Genomic DNA, 24398 nt, shown 5'->3' on the forward strand with positions numbered 1-24398 from the left:
TTTTACCAGAGATGGAGATGTCTATAAATACAACTGTCTCATCACCTGCTTTTTGTAGAGTTTTCTCTAGCATTTAGCATAAAATGTACTTATGAAGATCCAGATACTTCTGCATTCTTACAAGCCAACCAACCAACTCCCTCACTTCCAAAATTTCCAAAGTACTAACAGCTTTTGGATAAAAAACAAACCTGAATTCAGAGAGGGGAAGAAGGAAAAGTCATCTCCAGTTCATCTAAAGAGAACCACCTTAATGACCTGGTATATACCACTTATTAATTAATTAATTAATTAAATTTTAACAGACCGATCTCCTTCTGGGTCATGTTTAATACTTTCTGACATTTTTAATGGCTGATTTTTGTATCATGCTAAGCGCCTTTCCCAAACCAAGATTAGATATTCACATACATTTTCTTCAAGTATTTTGTGGTCTCAAGTTTTACATTTACATCCTGAATTCATGCAGAATTTATTTTGGTCTAGGACATAAAGGATGGCTCTAATTTTAGTTACTCCAAATGTTGGTGGGAATCTGTCATTTTTGGCATCCCAACACTTGGGCACCTTCCTGTCTGGTTGATGCTACAGTGCCCCACCTCCCATCCCAGTATGGACAGGGGGCAAATATCCTTTTCCCCATCCCCAGCAGTCAAGATGCAGGCCTGTGACCTGGGTTATGCCTGGGTCTCAGAGTCTTGACAGTGACCGAAATACACAGGGGATACTAGAATTTAATCACGGTAGCACTGGTGGGATCTAGAGTCCTGGGACAGCAACACAGTGGCATCCTAGTCCAGTAGCACAAGGGAGGCTCTCTTTCCGGCTTTGGCTTGGTTTCCCATGGTCTCTGAGGTACTAAATATCTTTCCTATAAGTTTGTCTCTGCTTAAGCTTGCCAGGATTATTTTCTGCTGTTTTCTTTTCTTTTTTTGGCGGCGGGGGGGGGGGGGGGGCGGGGGGAGGAGGGTTTGTGAGTGCAGCTTTTTGTTTTATTTTTATTTAAATTCAAGTTAGATAACACACAGTGTAGTCTTGGCTTCAAGAGTAGAATCCAGAGATTCATCTCTTACATATGACACTCAGTGTTCATCCTGAAAAGTGCCCTCCTTAATGCCCCTCACCCATTTAACCCATTCCCGACTAGCAACCCTCATTTTCTGCTATTTTCAACCACAAATCTCAAATGTTAAAGTAACCTAGGTGTTGATCATCATCATTTCATAAATAATCTATGTTTTTCCTGAGGAAAAGCATTATCTTTACTATATATTGCTTTCCTAATACAGGCATTCAGGTCTCTTTCCAGACTTAAAATAATTTTGGTCTGTCCCAGGGATAGCTCATACTCTTTGCTAATTAAATGCTGCAATATGTGTTATTTTTTATAGAATAATTTCCCTTTTCTCAAAATTGTCTTAAACTTTATCATGCATTTATTCTATTTTTGTATTTGTCATTCATGGCATATAGAAAATAAATTTTCTTTGAAAATTAGTCATTTGCTAAGTAACAGCTCTATTGAGATATAACTCATCTATCATAAAATTCAACCTTTTAAAAGTACAGTTGATCCTTGAGCAACATGGGGGTTATGGGCACTGACCCTCCTGCACAGTTGAAAACCTTCATGTAACTTTTGACTCCCCCAAATCCAAACTACAAATAGCCTACTACTGACCAGAAGACTTAATAATAACAGTTGACACCTTCTGTAGGTTATGTTTTCTATCCAATTACTACCTTCTTATAATAAAGCTAGAGAAAATGTTAGGAAAATCCTAAGGAAAAAAATACATTTAGAAAATGTACTGTAGGGGCGCCTGGGTGGCTCAGTCGGTGGGCGGCCGACTTCGGCTCAGGTCATGATCTCACGGTCCGTGAGTTCGAGCCCCGCGTCGGGCTCTGTGTGCTGACAGCTCAGAGCCTGGAGCCTGTTTCAGATTCTGTGTCTCCCTCTCTCTGACCCTCCCCCATTCATGCTTTGTCTCTCTCTGTCTCAAAAATAAATAAACGTTAAAAAAAATTAAAAAAAAAAAAAAAGAAAATGTACTGTAGTGGGGCGCCTGAGTGGCTCAGTCGGTTAAGCGTCCGACTACGGCTCAGGTCATGGTCTCACGATCCGTGAGTTCCAGCCCCGCATCCGGCTCTGTGCTGACAGCTCAGAGCCTGGAGCCTGTTCCGGATTCTGTCTCCCCTTCTCTCTGCCCCTCCCCTGCTCACACTCTGTCTCTCTCAAAAATAAACAAACATTAAAAAAAATTAAATAGAAAATGTACTGTATTTATCTAAAAAAAAAAACACATGTAAATGGATTGATACAGTTCAAATCTGTGTTGTTCAAGGGTCAATTGTAAACAAATTCTGTGCCTCTGAAGATACAGAATCGTGTATCCACCACTACTATCTAATTCTAGAAGATTTTCATTATCACCAAAATGAACTCCATACCTATTAGCAGCCACTCTCTCCCTTCCTGTCCGCCCGGATCCTGATAACCAATCACTGATCTATTTTCTGTCTCTACGGATCTGCCTATTGTGGATATTTCGTATAAATCAATCAAAATATGTAAACTTTGTGTCTGGTTTACCTTAGCAAAATCTTTTCAAGGTTTATCCGTGTTGTGGCATGTACCAGAAGTGCATATTCTGTTCTGTGGCTTAATAACATTCGATTGTAGGTATATGCTACATTTTATTGATTTACTCATCAGTTGGTGAACATTTGGGTTTTCGCTTTTGGGCTATCAGGAGCAATGCTACTATGAACTCTCATGTACAAGATTTTGTGTGGACTTAAGTTTTCAGTTCTCTTGGGATATGGTACACCTCTGTTTAATATGTGAGGAAATGTCACACGGCTTCCTATTTTACATTCCCACCAGCAACATACAAGGATACTAATTCTTCCACATCTGCACTAACACTTACTGTCTTTTTGATTCTAGTCATTCTAATAGGTGTAAATTTTGATTTAATTTCCCTAAAGACTAATAATATTAAACATCTTTTTCATATGCCTTTTGGCCTTTTATATATCTTCTTTGGAGAAATGTTTATGTAAATCCTTTGCCAATTTTTAAATTGGGTGATTTTTCCTTTTATTGGGAAGGTGAAAAATCTCCATTTTAGATACAAGTCTCTTATCAGATACCTAATTTGCAAACACTTTCTCCTGTCTGTGGATTGCCTTTTTACTTTCTTAATGGCATCCTTTGAAGCACACACATTTTTACTTTTGATGAAGCACAATTTCTTTCTTTCATCACTTGTATTTTTGTCATTTCTAACAAACCACTGCCTGCCTAATCCAATATCGTAAGGATTTATACCTACATTTTCTTCTAAAAGTGGTATAGCTTTAATTCATACACTTAGGTCAATGGTCCATTTTGAATTCTTTCTTATATATGGTGTAAAGTTTGGGTCTTTGTTATTTTGCATGTAACTATTCAGTTGGGGCACCCTTGTTGAAAAGACTATCCTTTCCATTTAATTGTCTTGGCACTCTTGCTGAAAATCAATTGCTATCAATGGCATAGTTTACTATTTCTGGAGTCTCATTTTTATATTTGTGCAGTAACAGTCTTGATTACTCTTTAACTCTCTACTGCACTAACTTTGTGCAGTAACATTCTTGATTACTGTAGCTTTGTAGTCAATTCTGAAATGAAAAGTAGAAGTCCTCCAACTTTGTTTTTCCTTTTCAAACAGGTATTCTGGTTCCCTTGCATTTCCGTATTAGTTTTAAGATCAGCTTGTCAATTTCTGATAGGGAGTGGATGATAGAGGCTTGGAAAGTACTGCCATTGTAACAATAGTAAGTCTAATCCATGAACATGGGATGTCTTTAATAATGTTTTAAAGTTTTCAGTATATAAGCCTTCCACTTTAAAATTTTTATTTTCTTCAATTCTATAAGTTGAATGGTATTCTTAATTCTATTTTTGGATTGTTCATTGTTAGTGCATAGAAATATAATTGATTTTTGGATATTATCTTGTATATCCTACAACCTTGCTTAACTCATTTCAGTTATAATAGTTTTTTCTTGGCACTTAGGATTTCTTTGCATACAAGATCATGACATCTGTAAATAGAGATCATTTTACTATTTCCTTTCCAATGTGAATGCTTATTTTTCTTGTCCAAATGCCATGGCTTGAACCTTTAGCAGTATGTTAAATAGAAGAGCTGCCAATGTACATCCTTGTCTGGTCGTAGTGGGGGAAAGCATCTAGCTTTTCACCACTAAGTATGATGTTAGCTTCAAGTTTCTCATTATCAGAGGATGTTGCCTTTTTCCTCCCAATGTTTATGTATGTTTGAGAGAAAGAGCATGGGGGGAGCGGCACAGAGAGAAAGGGAGACACAGAATCCGAAGCAGGCTCCAGGCTCTGAGCTATCAGCACAGAACCTGACGTGGTGCTTGAACCCATGAACCGTGAGATCATGACCTGAGCCGAAGTGAGATGCTTAACCAACTGAGCCATGCAGGTGCCCCAGGGGAAGCTGCCTTCTATTACTAATATTTTTAACATAAAAAGGTGTTGAATTTTGTCAAATGCTTTTTTTCTGCAATTATCACATGGCTTTTGTCCTTTATTCTATTAAATGGTGTACTATACTGGTTTCTTTAATCCTATTTGATCTAACCTTGTATTAATTCCATTTGATCATGGCATATAATCCTCTCTATATGTTGCCAGATTCATTTTGCTAGTATTTTGTTGAGAAATTGTGTCTATATTCATAAGAGATATTGATCTATAGTTTTCTTGTGATATCTTTGGTTTTGGTTGATACTGGCCTCACAAAGTAAGTTCGAAAGTGTTTCTTCCTCTTATTTTTTGAAAGAACTAGTGGAGGGTTGGTGTTTTTTTCTTTGTTTGTTTAAACATTTGGTAGATTTCACCATTGAAGTCACCTGAGCTCAGGGTTTTCTTTCTGGAATTGTTTAAAAATTACCAATCACATCTCTTATTATATAGATCTATTAAGAATTTCTATTTTATCTTAGGTTTCAGTAGTTAGGTCTTTCTAGGTTTTTATCCACTTTACCTAGGCTATTTGGTTTTTAAATATTCATTTCCTAACTTATGAGTTCTAATAAATTTTCAGTTGTTTCTCTTTAGTTTTCTAGGGAGAAATAAAGTGATACATTTTTGTACTGTATTTTTGTGTATGTGTGTGTGTATATATATATGTTTATTACATACTATTTCTTTAACAAGAGTATCTCATGTCCTTCCTGTAAGTCAGTTATTGACCACTGATTTCTGATCCTAAGGAAGTATTTTTCTAAGTTTTACCAAGAGTTTTATCAGGAAGGGATCCTGAGTTTTACCAACTACCTTTTTAGCAACCATGGAGACAATAAAAAAGTTTTTCTCCTTTGATCTATTAACTGATCAATAACGTTCATGGATTTCCTAATGTTGAATCATCTTTATATCCTTAGAGTTAAGTCCTACTTCGTGATATTTACAAAGTTTTTATTACAGTGCGGGTTTAGATTCACAAATACTTTATGATTTTTGCCGAGGCTGTCTGCAACTTTGTGTGCTTTTGTCCTGGTTCTGATTATTCTTTTAAGTTTAAAAAATACATTGGGGAAATTTTCATAATTTTGGGAGTCTAAAAGCTTGTGCACATAAAAAAAAAGGCTTTGATTAGATTGCTCATGGTACAGTTTGCTAGCTGTATACCCTCAGTTTTTTCCTTCTCTATGCTTTCAGAACCATATAAGTATCAAACAGGTGGAGTAATTTTTCTCCAACAGGCAATGTGGAAAGAATAGATAATATTAGCATTTCAGGTAATTTCAGGTACATTATGCGATCATTTAAGGTATTCTAGCGTAGGTCAGATTTTCTAGAGTCAAAGGAACCCCTGAAAATTTTTAAGAAATATCTTATTGACCTTGGGGAGCTATACTTAAGATTTGTTGTCACTGCTCCTGGGTATGTCCACTATGGGTATTTTCAACTTCCAGTTCCCCAAATCTCTACTGCACAAGACACATTATGAAAAGGATACTTTGAAATTAATTGTTGCTAAGAACATGGTTAAGGGTGCTTACTGGGGCAAAAAACTATAATCATGGCATAACTTGAACAAGGCTGTTGTATTCTCTTTTCTATCAAAGGCTAACCCCTCCAGCTGTGCTGTAGATCCCATCTCTGCTCATCCTCTCATTGAGGTCATGGACTCCAGCTACTCTCAGTCTCTCAGAAATTGCAATGCGCCAATATCATCTGACTTTGACATGATAAAAATCTTTCTTAATTTCACGTAATCCTTTAGCTACTATATCATTTGTCACCTCCTATTCACAACAAAACTTGACAAAGTTGTCCTTATTTCCATTGTTTACCATTCAAACCAATCCTAGTGTCTTCCAATCTTACCAAGTTCCAGTTAAGGTCATCAATAGCTTCTCTGTTACCAAAACTAACAAACAGTCCTCTTTCTTCATCCAACTCAACACCTCTGAATACTGTCTGTCTTGTTGACCATCCCTTCTTGAAATTCTGTATTTTCCTCCTTAGACAGAATGGGTATCAAAGAACTGATCAATTCAGCAATCATTACTTTTGCCCTTTAAGTCTCAGCCAGCCACAAACCGGAATGCTCTTCATTGACAGGCATACAGATTTTTGGGCCATTTCCTTAACCTTGCAGTAACATGGCCTACATTTTGCACAGATCCCACTTCCATCAATTTACGCTAAGGTTGCCATTATTCAGAACACATACCACTCCTTACTAAGGAGACTAACATGGTTTCCTAGGAAATCACTATGAACTCCTTCCCCACTCTATAGTGACCTATGACGTGGCCTCTGTCTACCTCTCCCTTGTCTAACTTCCCCTTAGGAAGCTCCTTTCACACTGGCTTCCTTGCTGTTTCTGGAACACTTCAGGCCTGTTTCTGCATTATGACCTTTATATAGGCTGTTTCCTCTGGAACTTTACATTCTTCTTGCCATTCATATCAAGGCTTGGATGTCACCTACCAGGACAGGGCCTCCCATCCCATCCCATTTGAAGGGACTCTCTTGTCACTCTTCATCACGTCATCCTGTTTTAGGTCTATTTTATTAATTTATATGTTAGTCTGTGGCTTCCCTTCCCTTGCTGCAATAGAAGGTTCAAGAGAGCTTGCACTTTATCTGTCCAGGTCCCTTCTGTATCCCGAACTTTGATAGTGTGGCCTTTAATATCTGGTCAATGAATCAAAGTTTACCGATAGTAGCAGCTGAACCCCAACAAGGGCTAGTCGATGGTAAAATTCTAATGTTATCAAAGTCCCAAATAAGAGTACAAAAAGAGTTGCTACATATTTTAAGAACTCATTGGGGTAAAAATTAAGCAAAAAAGCAATCTAAACTAAGAACCACTCTGGAAACTAAGTGTGCAGAAAGGTGAAACATAAGCCTCCAAAGGCTAAATATAACACACTCTGGTAAAAAGCAATCCAAATTGTAGGATGTTGTGTTTAACAAGATCATGATGGGCCATGTTTTGAACCTGTGAACTCAAGGCACTAATGCAGTTATGAGGGTCAAGTTCTGAAAATGAGGGAGTAAGTAGAAAGTAAGGAAAATGTTCTGTCTTTGTGCCATGCTATGCCTGCACATGGTTCCAGTTGTTACAATCAAAAGTGACATAATGGAGCTAAAAAGTTTGGGGACAGGAATCCAAAATGAATAGGTGAGGCACTGTATAAAGGCAGAACTCAAAAATGAATACCTAACCCTCCAAAGATTCAAGGATGTACGATTTAAATCTATGTAATCATGAAAAGCATGAGAAGATAAATAATCTCATTTCTACCAGATTTAGTATTAGGGTATCAGGATAAACTGACATTTTTAAAAGGAAATGTTCAGACAACAAGAAAGGAAATGTTAATTTACAGATTATACCATGCCAAGAAATAAATGAAAATACCCATATTTATTTAAAATCTGTTAAAACATTCGTTATCAATTTTTAACCTGAACCTTACAGAGGTATTTTTATTATCACCATCCTATTTTACAGATTTGGGAACAAAGTTCAGAAAGTCATCCAGCTAATGAAAATAACATAAGTGGAATTTATACTCTGATCTGAACTTCAATTTCTTAAATACTTCCTCTTCTCTATGCTGCTTCTAGGAAATTATAAGCAAAAATTCAAAGAAAATTTGGAAATTTTCTAGATTATAATTCTGTAAGAAGTCATAAAATGAGCTGGAGAACGTATGAACCTTTCAGACTGATGTCAGAGGTAGAGGGCCAGCTGTACCTTTCCTAGTTATAGAAGAATTTGGGCTGGACAGATAGTTCATTTACCTGTCCCTGTGTCATGATTTTATATTTTTTAGTACATATACACTCATAAGAACTTCATTTTACATGTTTATGTAATGTATATACAAAAATGTACGTAAAATAGAATACATATACATTATTATCTCATAGCACTTTCCCTAGAAATGTGACCTTGTCTGCAGAGAAGACCTTCAGATATATTGGGTTTTGCCACAAAGAGCTACTCAAATTGCCCATCTGATGTTCTCACAGGCCAAAGAACTATTATATACAAATGTCTGTATCACTGGATTCAATTTCAACTTTCCACCATCTTAGGTGGTACTGATGAAGGGTCAGAAGAAAGACAACCTTAATTTACTGGACACATCCACACAATTCTGTCATTATAGGTAAAGGACTTCTAACAAATCTGCTTCAATTAGGACCACAAAGTGGGCAGAGAAGGATAGAGAAATGAGCTGTTGGTCTTTAGATCTAAGCCTTAATCATCTTGAACAGACCGTGACCGGGCATCACACCTTTCTAAAACAGCAGTAATCCCTGTCTGCAAGACATCAGGTTTGGATAGATCTCTAAGCTCTAAAGTTAAATGATTCTCCAATTCGGTCACCAACTTCTCTTTTTTTAAAAATTTTTTTTTTCAACGTTTATTTATTTTTGGGACAGAGAGAGACAGAGCATGAATGGGGGAGGGGCAGAGAGAGAGGGAGACACAGAATCGGAAACAGGCTCCAGGCTCTGAGCCATCAGCCCAGAGCCTGACGCGGGGCTCGAACTCACGGACCGCGAGATCGTGACCTGGCTACAGGCTCCAGGCTCTGAGCCATCAGCCCAGAGCCTGACGCGGGGCTCGAACTCACGGACCGCGAGATCGTGACCTGGCTACAGGCTCCAGGCTCTGACCCATCAGCCCAGAGCCTGACGCGGGGCTCGAACTCACGGACCGCGAGATCGTGACCTGACTACAGGCTCCAGGCTCTGAGCCATCAGCCCAGAGCCTGATGCGGGGCTCGAACTCACGGACCGCGAGATCGTGACCTGGCTGAAGTCGGACGCTTAACCGACTGCGCCACCCAGGCGCCCCACCAACTTCTCTTTTAAGGGATACTTGATATTTCCGCTAATTAGGAGACAACAATGCTTCATTATCATATGACTAAGTCTTTTGTCAGAGCTCTTGCTCCCAGCCATTGCCATCTTTTGTCATGGTTGCTGGAAGAGACACTAGGATATCACTGCTCCCAGGGGCACACACAAACACACACCCCTTCTAGATGACAGTTCTTCCATGTATTCCTCCTTGAGCTCTTGACATTTATATTCTCAGCAACATAACTGTGTTCTGTCACCTTCAATAGTTGAATTAAAGAGCTTTCACATTAGAATACTGTTTTTACACAATCATCACAGGATCATTCCGGCTCTATTTGAGCATTTGGCCCTGTCATTCCTTGAACATGGTCTGCAGAAGCATGGCTGTAACTAAAGCTCTCATCTCATGTTGAAGGCAGTATTCTATTCCCCTCTGGGAAATCAGAGCCTCATAACAAGGAAAGTGAGACTGCAAAATACAGGGTTACAGATTTCCAGCACATCAGCAGAAATCTCCCTACCTACACAAAGACAAGGCTTGAGGAGCTTAATGGTAACCGAAAATAATGCTTTGAAACATTAACGTTTTAAAGGAATTAAAAATCCTCAAGTTAGACTGCATTTTTCTAATCCAACAAAAATACGATTACGTTAGTAGTAGCTTTGTTTTTGTTTTTATGGGCATCTCCCCCATTCCTGGCACGAACAGCTGCTTGATAACTTCAGTTACCACAGTATGATTTAACTCCCTTAGAGTGAACTTAGAGCACCGTCTATTTCACCTGCCCTGAGTCACAAGTGCAAAACATAAAGACCCAGATGTTCAGAAATCTGCTTTCAACGGAGCTTGTTCTCTGGAATTCCCATGGTCCTCTGTTGAGCTTCCCGCTTCTTCCCACTGTTTGGAGTGATGTCAAATTTTTATTCATATTTTAAATAAGTCCCAAAGACAAGTAACTTTTAAATGGATTCCATAAAGAGGAACAGGAGCAATAACCAGCAGGAAGATTTCAACTCCCACAGACACAGAGAAGGCTCACGTGAACTGTGCCGAGTGCTGAAAAGCACCCCATCCTTACCCTTCTCCACATACAGAGTAAGTTGTCAAAGGACATTTTCATCTCTTCTTTCACACAACAAGAAATACGCCAGCGATCGCTATTCAGGCAGATGGAGTTTTAAGAGCATCAGCAGATAGACTTCAAGGCCTTGCCAAACCATGTGGCTGGGCTCTCATCTGATAGGTACACTCAGGTTTTTACTAATTTAAAGGATATAAAACTTTCTGAAGCATCTTATGACTTCCAAATACTAAGTAACAGAAATGACAAGTACCGCACAAGAAATATTGACGAAAATAATTATACAGCAAGAGATGAAGTATGCTTACTATGGTGAGCATTTCATAATGTATGTAATTGTTGGTCACTATGTTGTAACCTGACACTAATATTGTAGAATACTTTATTTCAATAAAAATGGAAAATTACAATCTTGTAAGGCTGCAGCAAATTGCAGTTAAAGGTGTTAACATTCTCTGCTTACAGCCTACCTTCAAGAAGCAAGAATACTTTTTAAAAGGTAATGTTACCTTTATACTGTACTTCTATTAAGAAAATTACAGAGCAATGTTGAAAGTGAGACCTGCTGTAGAGAAAAAACTGATCAGGTATTAAGATTAATGTACTAAGTTGATTTCAAAGTGCTTCTTCACCGAAAAAGCCATGGAAGAATAAAGATTTTATTTTTCAAAAGGACTGTCAATGTAGCAAAAATCTCCATATGAAATAGTCCTTAAGATTTTATGTATCATTTTTTTTCAAAAAGTTTAACATTTTTCATTTATTTTTGACAGACAGAGACAGAGCATGAGCCAGGGAGGGACAGAGAGAGAGGGAGACAGAGAATCCGAAGCAGGCTCCAGGCTCTGAGCCATCAGCACAAAGCCCAACATGGGGCTTCAACTCATGAGCTGTCAGATCATGACCTGCGCCGAAGTCAGGCCCTTTAACTGACTGAGCCACCCAGGCGCCCCTACATATCATTATTTTTCAATAAAAGGTAAATTTTAGAGAAATAATTAGAGATTATAATGGATAGAAATGTACAATACACAGAAGAGAGCTGTTTTTTTAAGGGCGGTATTTGTGAAATAATTGTTGCAGAAACTATTCTCTCAGTTGAAAATTAAAATGTGAAGAATGCTAAAGTATGACTGGACTATTTCTGGTTGTTTTTTTCAACTAAATGGTGACTACCCTGTAACTTGTCACCTTGTGTTTCAAAGTTTTTAGGAAAAAATACAAAATTTCAAATCTGCCTATTGATACAAAAAAGATTCAGCCAAATAAAAGAATAAAGAAGTGGGAGATGAAGAATCATCTTCTTGATCTGAAATACTTTTCATTTGCTAGTTGACAATCCAGTGCTGGGAACCTGGTTTCACTTCTAGTTTCCAATACCAGTGATTTCCTTTAGGGTGATGGACTCAAATTTTACCAAAACAAGCTGTCTAACATACTCAGCTTCATACAGAAAGATCTGGCCTCTACATGGGAATCAAGAATGAGGGAAACAGAAGCACTTGGAGCACAGGCAGGCATGGTGTGCAGGACGAAAGGTCACTGGCTTCCAGGGAGTCTGATGCTGAAACTGGCAGCGAGATGTCCCAATAGCTTAACTCCCTGAATAGAGCTAAAGTTAGCATTTGGCATTCCAGACACAGGAGAAAAGGAAGCACAAAAAGCTTTCTTACAAATGAAAAACAAGGTAGAAAAGTACATTTGAAACCCACACTGAAGGGGTCAGTTTTCTTATTAGGGTCATCAAAACAGAAACTTCTGTAAAGCTGTGACATCAGGGGACACAGTTTTCTTACATGTGCATTCGGTATTTTCACGTTGTTTTGTATCACCTCCTCTACTTCAATGGACAGTTTTTTTTAAGTGTTGAAATTACCTATTTAAAAATGGAAGATTTTACTTAATGAAAGCTTGAGGTGGCGGCAGGAATCTGGAAAAGACGGGTTTTGTATCTAATTTTTGTGGTTATAGATCACTGCTAAAAAAAATGCCAATCCATAGGTGACATATAGGGATTTCACTTGATTAATCAATGAAAAGCCAGTGAACCAACAAATACTTACCGAGGAATACTTAAAGAACCAAGTAACTTAGTTTTGAGAGATGAGACCTAGGAAAACGAGCAAACACACCAAACTGGACGTCCTAAAGTATATGGCAGAGACAGAAATACTAGAGCGCTTAGTTCAAAAATTTTGCCCAAGAGAAAGCCAAGAAAGAGTAAACAATATTCTCAAACAGATGAAGTCAAGTCCAGCTTGCATGGTCATTTCCAGTCCTCAAATGGTTTAATAACCTTTAATGTTGAGGTTATAATGACCCTAAGATTTTGTACAGCCCTGAAAATTAACATCAGAGAGAGCTCACATCTTGTTGAGGGTGACCTGGAAGAAGAGAAAGGTGGCACTGGGGATGGACCTCAAGGGCAAGCATTCCAAGCAAAGATAAGGAATTAGATCCTTTGATGAAAGAGGATTTGAGGCAACTGTAGGTGAAGGGTAGGGTGTAATGGGGGTAGATGCTGCAAGGACTGTTTGTAGCAACTGCTCAAAGCTTTAAAAGCCAAGAAGAGAAGCAACTTAATTTGATAGGTAGTGGAGAACCAATGCTTATTTCTGGGCATAAGTGTCTTTATAGAAAAATGCCTCCTAACGTATGCCATTTTTAAGCTCCAGTTTTTTAGAACGTATCTATTTTAAGGGAAAATGAGATTAATGGCAAGAAACCTAAAGCCTATACACTCTTCCCAATTTTTCAAGGAATTTCTACTGAATCATCATCCATGTGTTTTTTTAAAGTTTTATTTATTTATTTGGTGTCGGGGGGAGAGCGCACGAGTAGGGGCAGGGAGCAGGGAGAGACGGAGAACAAGAATCCCAAGCAGGCTCTATGCTGTCAGCATGGAGCCCGACATGGGGCCTCATCTCATGAAACATGAGATCATGACCTGAGCTGAAATCAAGAATCGGACGCTCAATGCACTAAGCCACCCAGGCGCCTCACTGCCCGTACCATTCTATCAACAGTTCAACACGCTAGGCCACTATGTGAATACTAGGTGTCATCAGCTGATGAAGCAGCTTTTAGTACAGTGCAAGATGGAGTGATATGAATTGAGCGGCACAAACCCACAGTCCATTTCTCCACAACAGACCACTCTCTACAGTTGCTCTTTTTGTGGCCGAGGTCAGTGTCCCTGGGAACTCTTCCTAGATCTAAGTTATTTCATCTGTTTCACCAAGACTTACAGGTGAGGCCTCCCTACTTACCAGCACGACCCCAACAAATCCAGTCTACCAGCTCTCACCAATGCCAGTAACATGCTCTACTTTCCAGAAGTAAGCATTCCCTTCCCCCACAGCTCCCTGAGGAGAGGCCTGGTGGACAGAGAAACTCCAGAAGGCCAGGTGTGGCAGCAAAAGAAGAACCACCATTTAACATTCATGCGGACTGTGACACATTCAAGAATTTTCTATAATGAACTGCTTTCTATTTCACAGATTTATCCCAGAACACTTTTGCTTTTCTAACAATTTTCTAACAATTCTAGTGCTGGGAGGAATCTAAATTAGTATGAGGAATGTATGAGCATTTACTTGAGGGATTCAATTACAGGACCACAGGAGAAATTAAAAAAAAAAAAAAAAAAGGCCAAGTTTTTAAAAAAAAAACACACACAATTACATATAATTTTAGAGTTGACATACACATTTTCATTAGAATTTGGCACCTTATCCAGTTTCCTGAAGTTCTTCCATGAACTATCATACAATGTAATCTAGAAGAAATCAAAGTGGAGAACGATTCTCTTATGGAGGGGAGGAACTGCAGGAAATCGTGTTGGCATGAGTTTCCCATTTACATGCTTCTTATTGTCAAATAATTTGGTCATAAAAGCTTATGAGTGTTAGTACTTGGGTAAGATCAAACCCTTGGAAGGGAGGGGACAAATACAGAGAGGTAATTTGCAATCTGTCTGAATTACGTAATGGTTACAGAGTGGAAAAAACCCAATGTGCAGAGCCATGCAGAGTTGCCAAGCAATTCAATTATTTTTTCCAGGTAAGCAATCCTAACATGCCCAAGCATTTGAGGGCAGCTTCTGACACTCCTTTCTTATAATGTCTACGTGGTTGATAAGCTGTGTATTTAAAAACATCATTTAGAAAAACAAATAGGTTAGAAAAAGTATTCTCCTTTGAAGAACAAGAAAACTTGAAGCTACTGGTTTGATCATCTTAACTGTGTGGAAACTAGACAGTTTACTAATGGTTCAGATATTCCCGTGCACAAACTGCCCGTTAGAGTTGTGGCCACCTGAATGGGGAGACAGGCTAGACATTTACTTTTCTCCCGGGACCATGTTCCACCTTTGCTTTATACTTAGGGAAGCTGGAAAAAAAGGAATCTGAGTGCTCTGGCTACAAAAGTTATCAAGGAGAACTTTAGCAGTAAAGGAATCAACTGGTCTCCACTGGATACGATCTGTATTGTTTTTATATACCTATATCCCCACATCCCTAGACCTGACACATTGTAGTAGGCACTCGATAAGTCTGCTGTCTTTGGGAATACAAAGCCATATGTTAAACATCAAAATGACATCTGAACGGTACCTTTACTCAGGGTACCACAGTACCTTGGGTGGTGCAGTGGGTTAAGCATCTGACTCTTCATCTTGGCTCAGGTCATGATCTGAATTCAAGCCCCACACAGGGCTCTGTGCTGTTGGTACAGACCCTGCTTGGGATTCTGTCTCTCCTTCTCTCTGTCCCTCCCCTCCCCTGCCTGTGCTCTCACTCTCTCAAAATAAATAAACTTAAAAAAATTTAAATGGTACCCTTACTCAAAATCCCCATCTTCCTCTTCTTGCCCTGAATCTTATCCATATTAAAAACCTAGTTTGAATGACATTTCAATTAAATTATGCTTCATAAATATTTACCATCCACTAAATTTGCATGGCTATTTGGCCAAAGACCCAAACAAGGCTAAGACAAAAACCTTATCTAGACTAAAATAATCTTTCTTTGAATACCACAGCATTTACTACTTGAAACATTCCTGTCCCTTTTCTGCTGCTTTGAATCCCAATCTATGTTCCAGAGTCTTATGCACACATGTGCATGCATAAAACCCTGCATCTTTTCTCTGCCTTCAGTAACATTTTCTGCCTAAAATGTCCTTTTGAGACTTGTTACACTTGAATAGAAGTTTCTCATTCTTTAAATGTTAGTCCAAATATCACTTCCTCTATCAAGTTTTTCTGTTCTTTGTACAGACTTCACTATTTTATTATAACGGGTAAGGGAGCCCAACAGCAGGTTGACTTGCATTTTAATTAACAATCTCTCTCCTAACTGACTGGTGAGTAACTTATTAAGACTGGGAATGGTGTCCAGTCCACCTTTCTTTCTACTGCATTAGTAGGTGTCTACTCTGACTGTAGACCACTGACAACTCTAGAATCTCTATTTGGAAAATAGGAGCTGGAGCCTGGGTGGAGTTGGGAAACAGATATGGGAATAAGGAGACAGAACTGGACGGGAAATGGGTGAATATTCCTCAATGTTGCATTAGCATGTCCCTTCATAAAAGGCTAAGAAAATCAACCTTCCATGCTGAAGGGGTTGGATAAGTACTGACAGAGGCTCTTAGCGTAGCTGTTGCAACCCAGGTTTGCTGAACTCAGTGCAATACTGGGAAAAGTGATACCTTGATGTCTAATTCCTTTGGGGGAGGCCAAGCCTGTAACAAAATTTTTCTCAAAGATGTTATTTTTCCTCAAGAGCACGGAAAGGAAGAAATGAGGATGTGAGGTCCTCTTAGGTACAAGCTTGTTAAATCAAGCCTGGATTCAATGTGAGGAAAGGGCTACATTTTTGAGATTCAAATGGTGGATTGTGCACCCATGTGCTTAAGTGTATTTCTAAGGAGGCATTATCCAGGCTACTGTTTCACTGGCCAAGGATAATTTTGCGAGAGCTGAACAAGCTCTTCCAAAGCGGGTGGTGAAATCTCAGAGCCACCGTGTCTTCCTTGGAGGGAAAGAGTTCAGAGGAGGAGAGGAAACCAAAAGGAACAGGCAGAGAGAAGGAGAAGCTCTTTCTCTACTCCATCCTTTGTGGGTAGAGCAAGGAAAAATTAGAAGATGGGGAGCAAGTGCCTGTGTGATTGATTCTACTAATGTCTCACTACCTTTGGTGAGAAAGGTCTTGATGAGACCACTGGGTCACATCCGTGTCATCTGAAGAATTACCAGATACATCTCAATTCTTCAAGTAGTAATAGAAAGGATTAGGATGTGGACTTCGAACTCCTCCTTCTCTAACATCCTAGAGATGTTTAATGGGTTCCTGATTAATGGATATGGAAAGAAAAAAAATCAAACACACACATGTGCACACAGTGAGCTCTCCATCACACCCACAGCTGCCATACATACAGCAAGGAAAGCATAAGGTTGTGATCCAAGGACATCCCAGTTCTAGTGTCAGACGTGAACATTTGGTATCCTCTTGTATAAAATAGAAATTAAACATTCCTACTCTTCCACACAGGCTGTTATAAGAATTAAAGTAAATACACATAAAAGCACAATGAAAATGGTCAAGAGCAATATATAAAAGCTGAGGCCTTAGGACAGCATTATCATGCCCCTCAAGTATACAACTATGCATTATGTTCCTGGTTAAGATCATTGGAGCTATAAGAATGAATGGGATTGGATGGGATTGTTTCAGATATGAAATATGAATCTCCAAAATGCATGTTTTAGATTCAGAGGGCAAAGAACCAAAGAACAAAAGGAGGTCCTTGGCCTCCCACCAGCACAGGAAGGCTATGAACACATTCCCAAGATCCTCCAGTTTATCTACTCAAAAACATCCGAGGGCTTCTCCAGGCCTGAAGTCTTTCCCCAGATAAACATATGAGGTGCTTAAGTAATCACAAGTTCATTTATGAAAGGAAATGACTATTTTTCCCCAATTTTATACTCTTCCTGTTAAAGTCTTTAGATGGTTTTAGCTGAAAAGGCAAAGAAAAAGAGCAATATGAATACAAAATAATGTTTTATAAGGAACATATCCGTCTTGTAAAGTAAATGACAGCTTTGGAAAAATCAAAACAGCTCACAATATATTGGAACACACTTTTTAAAACTTAAGATACTTGTTTTTATACATCTTGGTGAATAACCTCAAAATAAACACACGCTTTAAAAGTAAGCAAACATCTTATAAAACAGAGACAAAAATCCAAGGAGAAGGGGCTCTACAGGTTTCTGATATTAGAATTATGAATTACAAAGGAGCCTTAAAATCTGCCATGTCCTTGGACTCCAGCCTGATGTTTCCCAAACTCTTCACCAAGAGTCCTGGGACCATGGAGTCAGGACTCCAGGCAGTGTACCTGACGGAGTTAATCAAGGCTGGGGCTTCTGAGATGCATGCGTAGTCTAGGCCCTTTACTTCCATCAGTACCACCCTCATCAGATGGACTTACCCACATTACAACAGTGTTCATCTCTAGATTCATAACCATGGGTTCACTGATGGTTTTTGAGCAGGTAAAACTCAGTAGAGTCTTACTATACATTAGAAGAAAAGAGAACCTGAATCCAAGAAATTACATGATAATGAGTTTCTGGAATAGCAATATACGTACTAAGAACTCAGACTGCATTCATCTATGACATCTGAGAATTTTCTCAGGTAAGCAAAAATAATGAGATACAAGTCTAGAATTGAAGGGATCACTTTGTACAAATTCATATAATTACTAAGTTTTTGTGATTTGGTTAGAATTCTCAAAGGTAATCATCTGGGTTTCTAATAATATGTCATTAATTAGTTTTGTTTCTGTTAAGATACTATATTTAGTTCATTGTGATTACATGTGCCTTGGTTTTTTGTTAAGTGTAAATACTGCCAGTCTTCAATAAAATAAGCACGTTCCAGGTGATGTGTTTTCCCTAGCCTATTTCCCCAGTGTTCGTCATTACCTATGAGAGACTCCAGTAGAAATGAGTAAGTACACAAAGGACGTGTCTGTAGATCTGTGTTTGTGAAAAATATTAATGGAGTCACATAAACTTATATAGTTAGGGACCTGAACAGTCATCACAGAGGACTGGCATTAAAGAATTTAAAATATTCGTTGTGGGACACCTGGCTGGCTCAGTCAGAGGAACATGTGACTCCTGATCTCAGGTTGGGGAGTCTGAGACCCATACTGGGTATAGAGATTACTTAAGTAAATAAAAATAAAAAAAAAAAATGAAGTACGTATTGCCTTTCTTGAAAAGAAATGAGCAATTCTATGGTTTCCTGAGAACATCTCACATGTATGCATAGTTGCTTCAAATAGAGTAAAAACAATCTTTGCATACTCCTATGATGAGATCATGAAGAAAAACTCTTCTTCTTAGAGACGACAACTTGCTTCACGTATTTAAGGGCTGTACCTAATAAAACACATATTATCTTATCTACTGGTCACCCTGACTCAAGAGGGAGGACTTCTGAAGTCTTTCCCAAACTGTGGCCATTTTAAGTCATCCAGGCAGCACCCACCCAACTCCCAAAGAACCTGCAGGAAGGTCTCTCTCCACAAACTCCTCATGACCCACCCCCACCCCTTCTTTGTATACCCAAAGCTCTTCCAAAGCAGCACTTACCACAGTGTTGTCTCTAATCTTTTGCAAGGACAGTGCCCTGCTGTACTGAGCTCCCAGAAGACCATGACTATGTCTTATATACCTGGGTTCCCAGGGCCCAGCCCAAGGAAAGGCTCAAAACATGTGTGCCAAATAAAACTCAACTGATTATCAGAACCAAATACTCCTTAGTATGAGCTAGATGAAGATGCGGCTGACTGCTTTCAAAGACGTATCTTCCATATACATAAAAAACAAAATTTATAGGGGCAGTTTGATCAATGAAGGTAAAATGCATATACACCCCAACAAACACCCCAACAAAAACACAAAAGCACCAACTCATGTTTACTTTCAGTATCAAAGTATCAAGATATATGTAAACAAATTTACAAGGGGAAAAAAAAAACTAGAGTATTTCATATTCTGCTCAAAAAACAAACTCCCTTTCATCCTAGGCATTAGTTGGGATACTGCAGTGATAGAACCTGAGGCTGGACCACCCCTACCGTTACCCAACTTACTTTTTGCCCCCTTACTCTTTTAATTAGTCAGTAGGCGGAGATATAAAGTAAATGGATTTTAAAATTAAATGAAGTCAAATAGAACTGGAGAAAGAAACTGTCACCAAAGAAAACCCCAAACAAACAAAAACCTACCTCTCTACATAATACAGCACCAATATGAACAATATTCCATTATAATACAATTACATCTATAATAGTAACACAATCCAGGATGACTTAAATTTCTTACAGCAAATAATAGTCTGATGTTATAAACCTAAGTAAGCTCTTGAGCTATCAGACACTGATGAAATATCCTTACTTGGTTTCAGTTCAAGAGAGCCAACAAGAGAAGGTCTACTAAATTTAGACTGAGCTGATTTCATCACTAACCTGTCCTCCTGAAAGAGGTCTCTGAGGACAAAAAAAGAAGGCACAGGGGACACCACAATAGGATGGGCTTAACCTATTTAACAGGCACAGACTGCAGCCGAAAATGGTCACAAAGAATATTCTGCTAAGGTTCACAGCACCTGTACAGGCCCCGGGGCATGGCAGACAGCCACACCTTTGTGAATCCCAGAGTGTTTCTGTCGAAGCCTCGCTCCTTCCAGAGAGCCATCAAGGACCCAGAATTGTGAATGTGACTATAGTGACTGCAATATGACCAGCTGAATCCACAAGTTTTCCCAGAAGAGAAAAAATACCAGAAACTTGATCCAAGACAGGGCTTGAAACAATTTGGAGAAGCACAAATTGAAACTTCAGTCAAATACTGGTCATTTCTCTTTCTTTTTAAGCTGGTGAAAAAAAACACCTAAATTTTCCAGCGGGAAAAAAAATAGTTTAATTCAAATTACACTTTACTAAAATACTAAAATGCTCAGGAAGATCAATGAACTGTTAACCAGTATAGTAACACTACAGGCAGTGTCCACCTGACTGGGGTTTGTAGCTCTGAATCTGCAAAAAGTCAGTGGTTTGCTTGTCCTAGAAGTGGGTGAGGAGGAGGAAGGGAAGGTTGCACAGAGAGAAAAGGGCAGTCTGCACTAGGCTTTGGAGGTATGGGAGAGCCACTGGTCACGTGCTTGCTGGTCAAGCACAGGCAGTGACTCAGCAGTGGACCCAATGACTTTGCTGCTTTAGGTCCCAGATCATAGGAGAGGATGGCAACACAGAAAAATGGATGTCAAAGGAGTGTTTCAAAGGAGATTTGATGTATTAGAACAGGGGAAGAGGGGTGGAGAGGAAAAGGTACATTTCTTCCATGCCCATCACACTCCTCTAGCCATTTTTTCCCATTCCTCCCCTCCATATAGTCTACTACCTTTCCTGTCACCTCCAGTATGGTATCTCAAGTTGTTAAAGTTGTTTTTAGGGATTTTTAGCACCATGCTGTCCATCCTCCCTCTGTAGTACCTTATAAAATATTCAGTTCACTGGTTTGAGCTGTGTACTAAAGTAAACACAAGGTATCTCAACCCCAGTAAAAGCATTAGGAATTTTACAAAGTATACAACAAAGTGTTCTGAAGCTGAATTAACCTAGTACTTCATGTGGTTCAACCCCCTATTCAACTATGGGGAAAGCCACATATATTGTTCATCTTTAAAACAGATTTAGGTGAGCAGTACAGTGTCCTGTTATTATAGGTAGTATTCACATCCACTGATACGCTGCTCTCCATTTTATACAGCCTCATCTTTTACTTGAGACATAAAGGTTGCTTTTCACAAGAAGCAAATGCCAACTAAATATGCACATGATTTATATGACCCAGATTTACTGTTCAAAATTTTTTTAATGTTTATTTTTGAGAGAGAGAGAGAGAGAGAAACACATGCACGCATGAGTGGGGAGGGGCAGAGAGAGAGAGAGAGAGAGAGAGAGAGAGAGAGAATGAGAAGCAAGCTCCAGGCTCCGAGCTGTCAGCACAGAGCCCGAAGAACCCTGAGATCATGAAATGAAGTTGGATGCTCAACCAACTGACCCACCTAGGCGCCTCCCCAGATTTACTGTTCAGAGCAAACTTTCATAAGGTGACATTGCTGGGATAAAATAACAGGAGATAAGAGTGAGTCACTTCCATTGTTTTGCAACTTACCACAATCTATTTCCAAGTATTAGACCTTCTCACAACACCTCTCCTTTAAAGAACTTTTAAAATGCTTCTATAAGAAACAAAAGCTATATGAAGGCAGAAAATTCTGAAGAAAAAGGAACACAAACATGAAGAAGCTGTATGTTACTTTTCTATGAGCTAAAGAAAAGCCGTCATTCGCTTTAATATTAGCTGGATGGATATCTTTTAGCTGGAAATAAAAAAAGAAATAGAAAACAATGCAAATGGGGAAAAAAATGCCAAAGGAGGACTGCCAGAATTAGAGCATAAGTCTTTGGCAAAAAGAAATAATTGTATTGAATAAGAAAAAAAAATCAGTTTAAATACATGAAATTATTTTTTTAATGTTTGTTTATTTTTGAGAGAGAGAGAGAGAGAGACAGAACGCAAGCAGGGGAGGGGCAGAGAGAGAGAGAGAAGGAGACACAGAATCTGAAGCAGGCTCCAGGTTCTGAGCTGTCAGCACAGAGCCCGACGTGGGGCTCAAACCCACAAATAGCAAGATCATGACCTGAGCCGAAGTGGGCGCTTAACTGAGCCACCCAGGCGCCCCATAAATACGTGAACTTAATTTATATTTTGCCACAGCATACTAAAATACAATCACACATAGAAAACTGAAGTAATCAAAATAAAAGTTGAAGAGAAAAATACCATCCAAGAATTTGATTACTTTTAAGTGTGATGAGGAGAAATCACTTAGGTCACCAGTATTTGTTTGTTCTTGTCCTAATAGCACTGTCCTAGCTGTCTTCAATGTCTTCTAGAACAATGAAGGGTATAAATAAATAAATAGAAAGACAGCATCTTCCTGCTAAATGCCACTGCTGAAGAATCAGAGACTAAATTATGAATGAGGAAACCGTGCCTGATAGATTTTGGATATTTTAACTTCATTTTTAGTGGTTTGGGGTTTCTCTAAAATGCACTGCAAGCCCTTGGCTACAGCACAGAAGTACTTGGGGTGCTTGTTAAAATGCAGATTTTAGGCTTCACATCCGGAGATACTGGTTTGCCAGGTCAAGGGTCCTAAGAATCTGCATTTTTAAGCAGCCCCACAGGAGATACATGCGTATGGTCCACAGTTTCAGGAAACTACTGCCTAAAATAAGAGACCTCTTCTGTACCCTACGGATTAACATGATTTAAGCAAACACAACAAAACAAACAAACAAACAAACACGTGACCCTCTGTAGTACAGAGATCATAGTAAAACCTGTTTCAGAGCAGAAAGGAACCTTTAAATCTACTTTATTCTTCTGAACAAATCATCAGCCTTGTAACCTTAGGTAGCCGGGGAGTCCTCTTAATGACAATTATCTGTTCGGTAGGGAGCCAAATGGTTTCCACAGGTGTGCCATCAACCCATGCTTGATAGCAATGTAGCTACAAATGGTTGCAAAATGCATACCAGTGCCTGAAGATAACTGTAGAAGAATCTTTCCAAAATTCTGCTTAAAATTTTGTTGAATTCGCCTTACTATAAATCTGAAAGATCTGCAGAGAAACTACATATATTACTCAAACATCTATTACATCTATTACGACTCTATCTCAAAATCCTAAATGGCCCCTCATTGCATTTGCTAGCAAAATCTCTCCGTGGTCATCAGAGAGAAAGCTGTTAGTGGGCTCCTTTACTACCTAACTCCTTCCTTCTGGCCTCTTTTCTATATAACCAACCCCGTTCCCCTTATCCACATGTGCATACACCCACTTTGAGAGTAAGACACATTCCTGTCTTTGCCCCTAGCAGTTGCAAACTGATTTTCATTCCCCCTAAAAGGAGCATTTCTGAGGCAACAGTTATGTGCCAGGTGCTGTGGAGAAACGAACTCCAAGCAATTACGAGGCTGAAGGGATCTGGGTTAGTAACAAGGGAACGAACTGCTAACGACAGTTTTTCCCCAGCAAGTCAAAACTAAAACACCGGAATGCTCCAGAATGCACCGCAAGAAGAGTGCCATCAAATCTGAGTGGAGATCTGCAGCTGAGTTAGATGCAACAGGGGTTGTTTCTGACTGTGGCTGTGGGAGTCATTTCAACAGGCCAACAATATATACCTCGTACGTTCTCACAGTCCAAGCCAGCTTTTCTTAGCTTGTGCTCAAGGGCAAAGAACTGGCTGGTGAGCATCCATTATCGACCTCACAAATCATAGGACTTGTTTGAGGCCTGGGCACAGAGAGGGGGAGTGAGGCAATGCGGAGGTTCCAGCCAACCTCACTGTCCTCCTCGGGGGACAAATGATCACGGGAGAAGAGGTGTCAATAGTAGTGAAAGACTGTCCTCTGGTCTGTTCTCAAATCTTGACCTGGAGAAAGGAGAATATATTCCCTGGGAGGCGTTGGACTCAGGCTTATCTGAGGGTGACCACTGGGGGCTTTCCAAATTCTGGCCACACTTCATGAAATCCTTTTACACACGACCCCCTAGGAAAGATAGGAGAAGGTCTTTCTGTTGCACAGACAGCACTATGGCAGCTAAACCTGCTAACTCCCTTGTACCTGTTATGCCTTGTGGAATTTCACATGAACACAGTTCAGGAATATTTTCTAACACCATTTTTATGTCAGAGCCAGGGAGGAAATCTCTTACCTGTAAGTTCAC

The 24398-nt window shown here is 39.3% G+C and overlaps 1 protein-coding gene across 5 annotated transcripts in view; it reads right to left on the bottom strand.

Annotated features, from left to right (window-relative positions):
• Positions 1–24398, bottom strand: part of MAPRE2 (microtubule associated protein RP/EB family member 2) — a 158830-nt gene that overhangs the window by 42168 nt on the left and 92264 nt on the right. The gene's annotated exons all lie outside the window — the stretch shown is intronic.

This window comes from Lynx rufus, unplaced genomic scaffold (assembly GCF_022079265.1).
Source record: "Lynx rufus isolate CCGP_SWC_20201006 ecotype Redwood Valley unplaced genomic scaffold, mLynRuf1.p SCAF_22, whole genome shotgun sequence".
Lineage (NCBI taxonomy): Eukaryota > Metazoa > Chordata > Mammalia > Carnivora > Felidae > Lynx > Lynx rufus.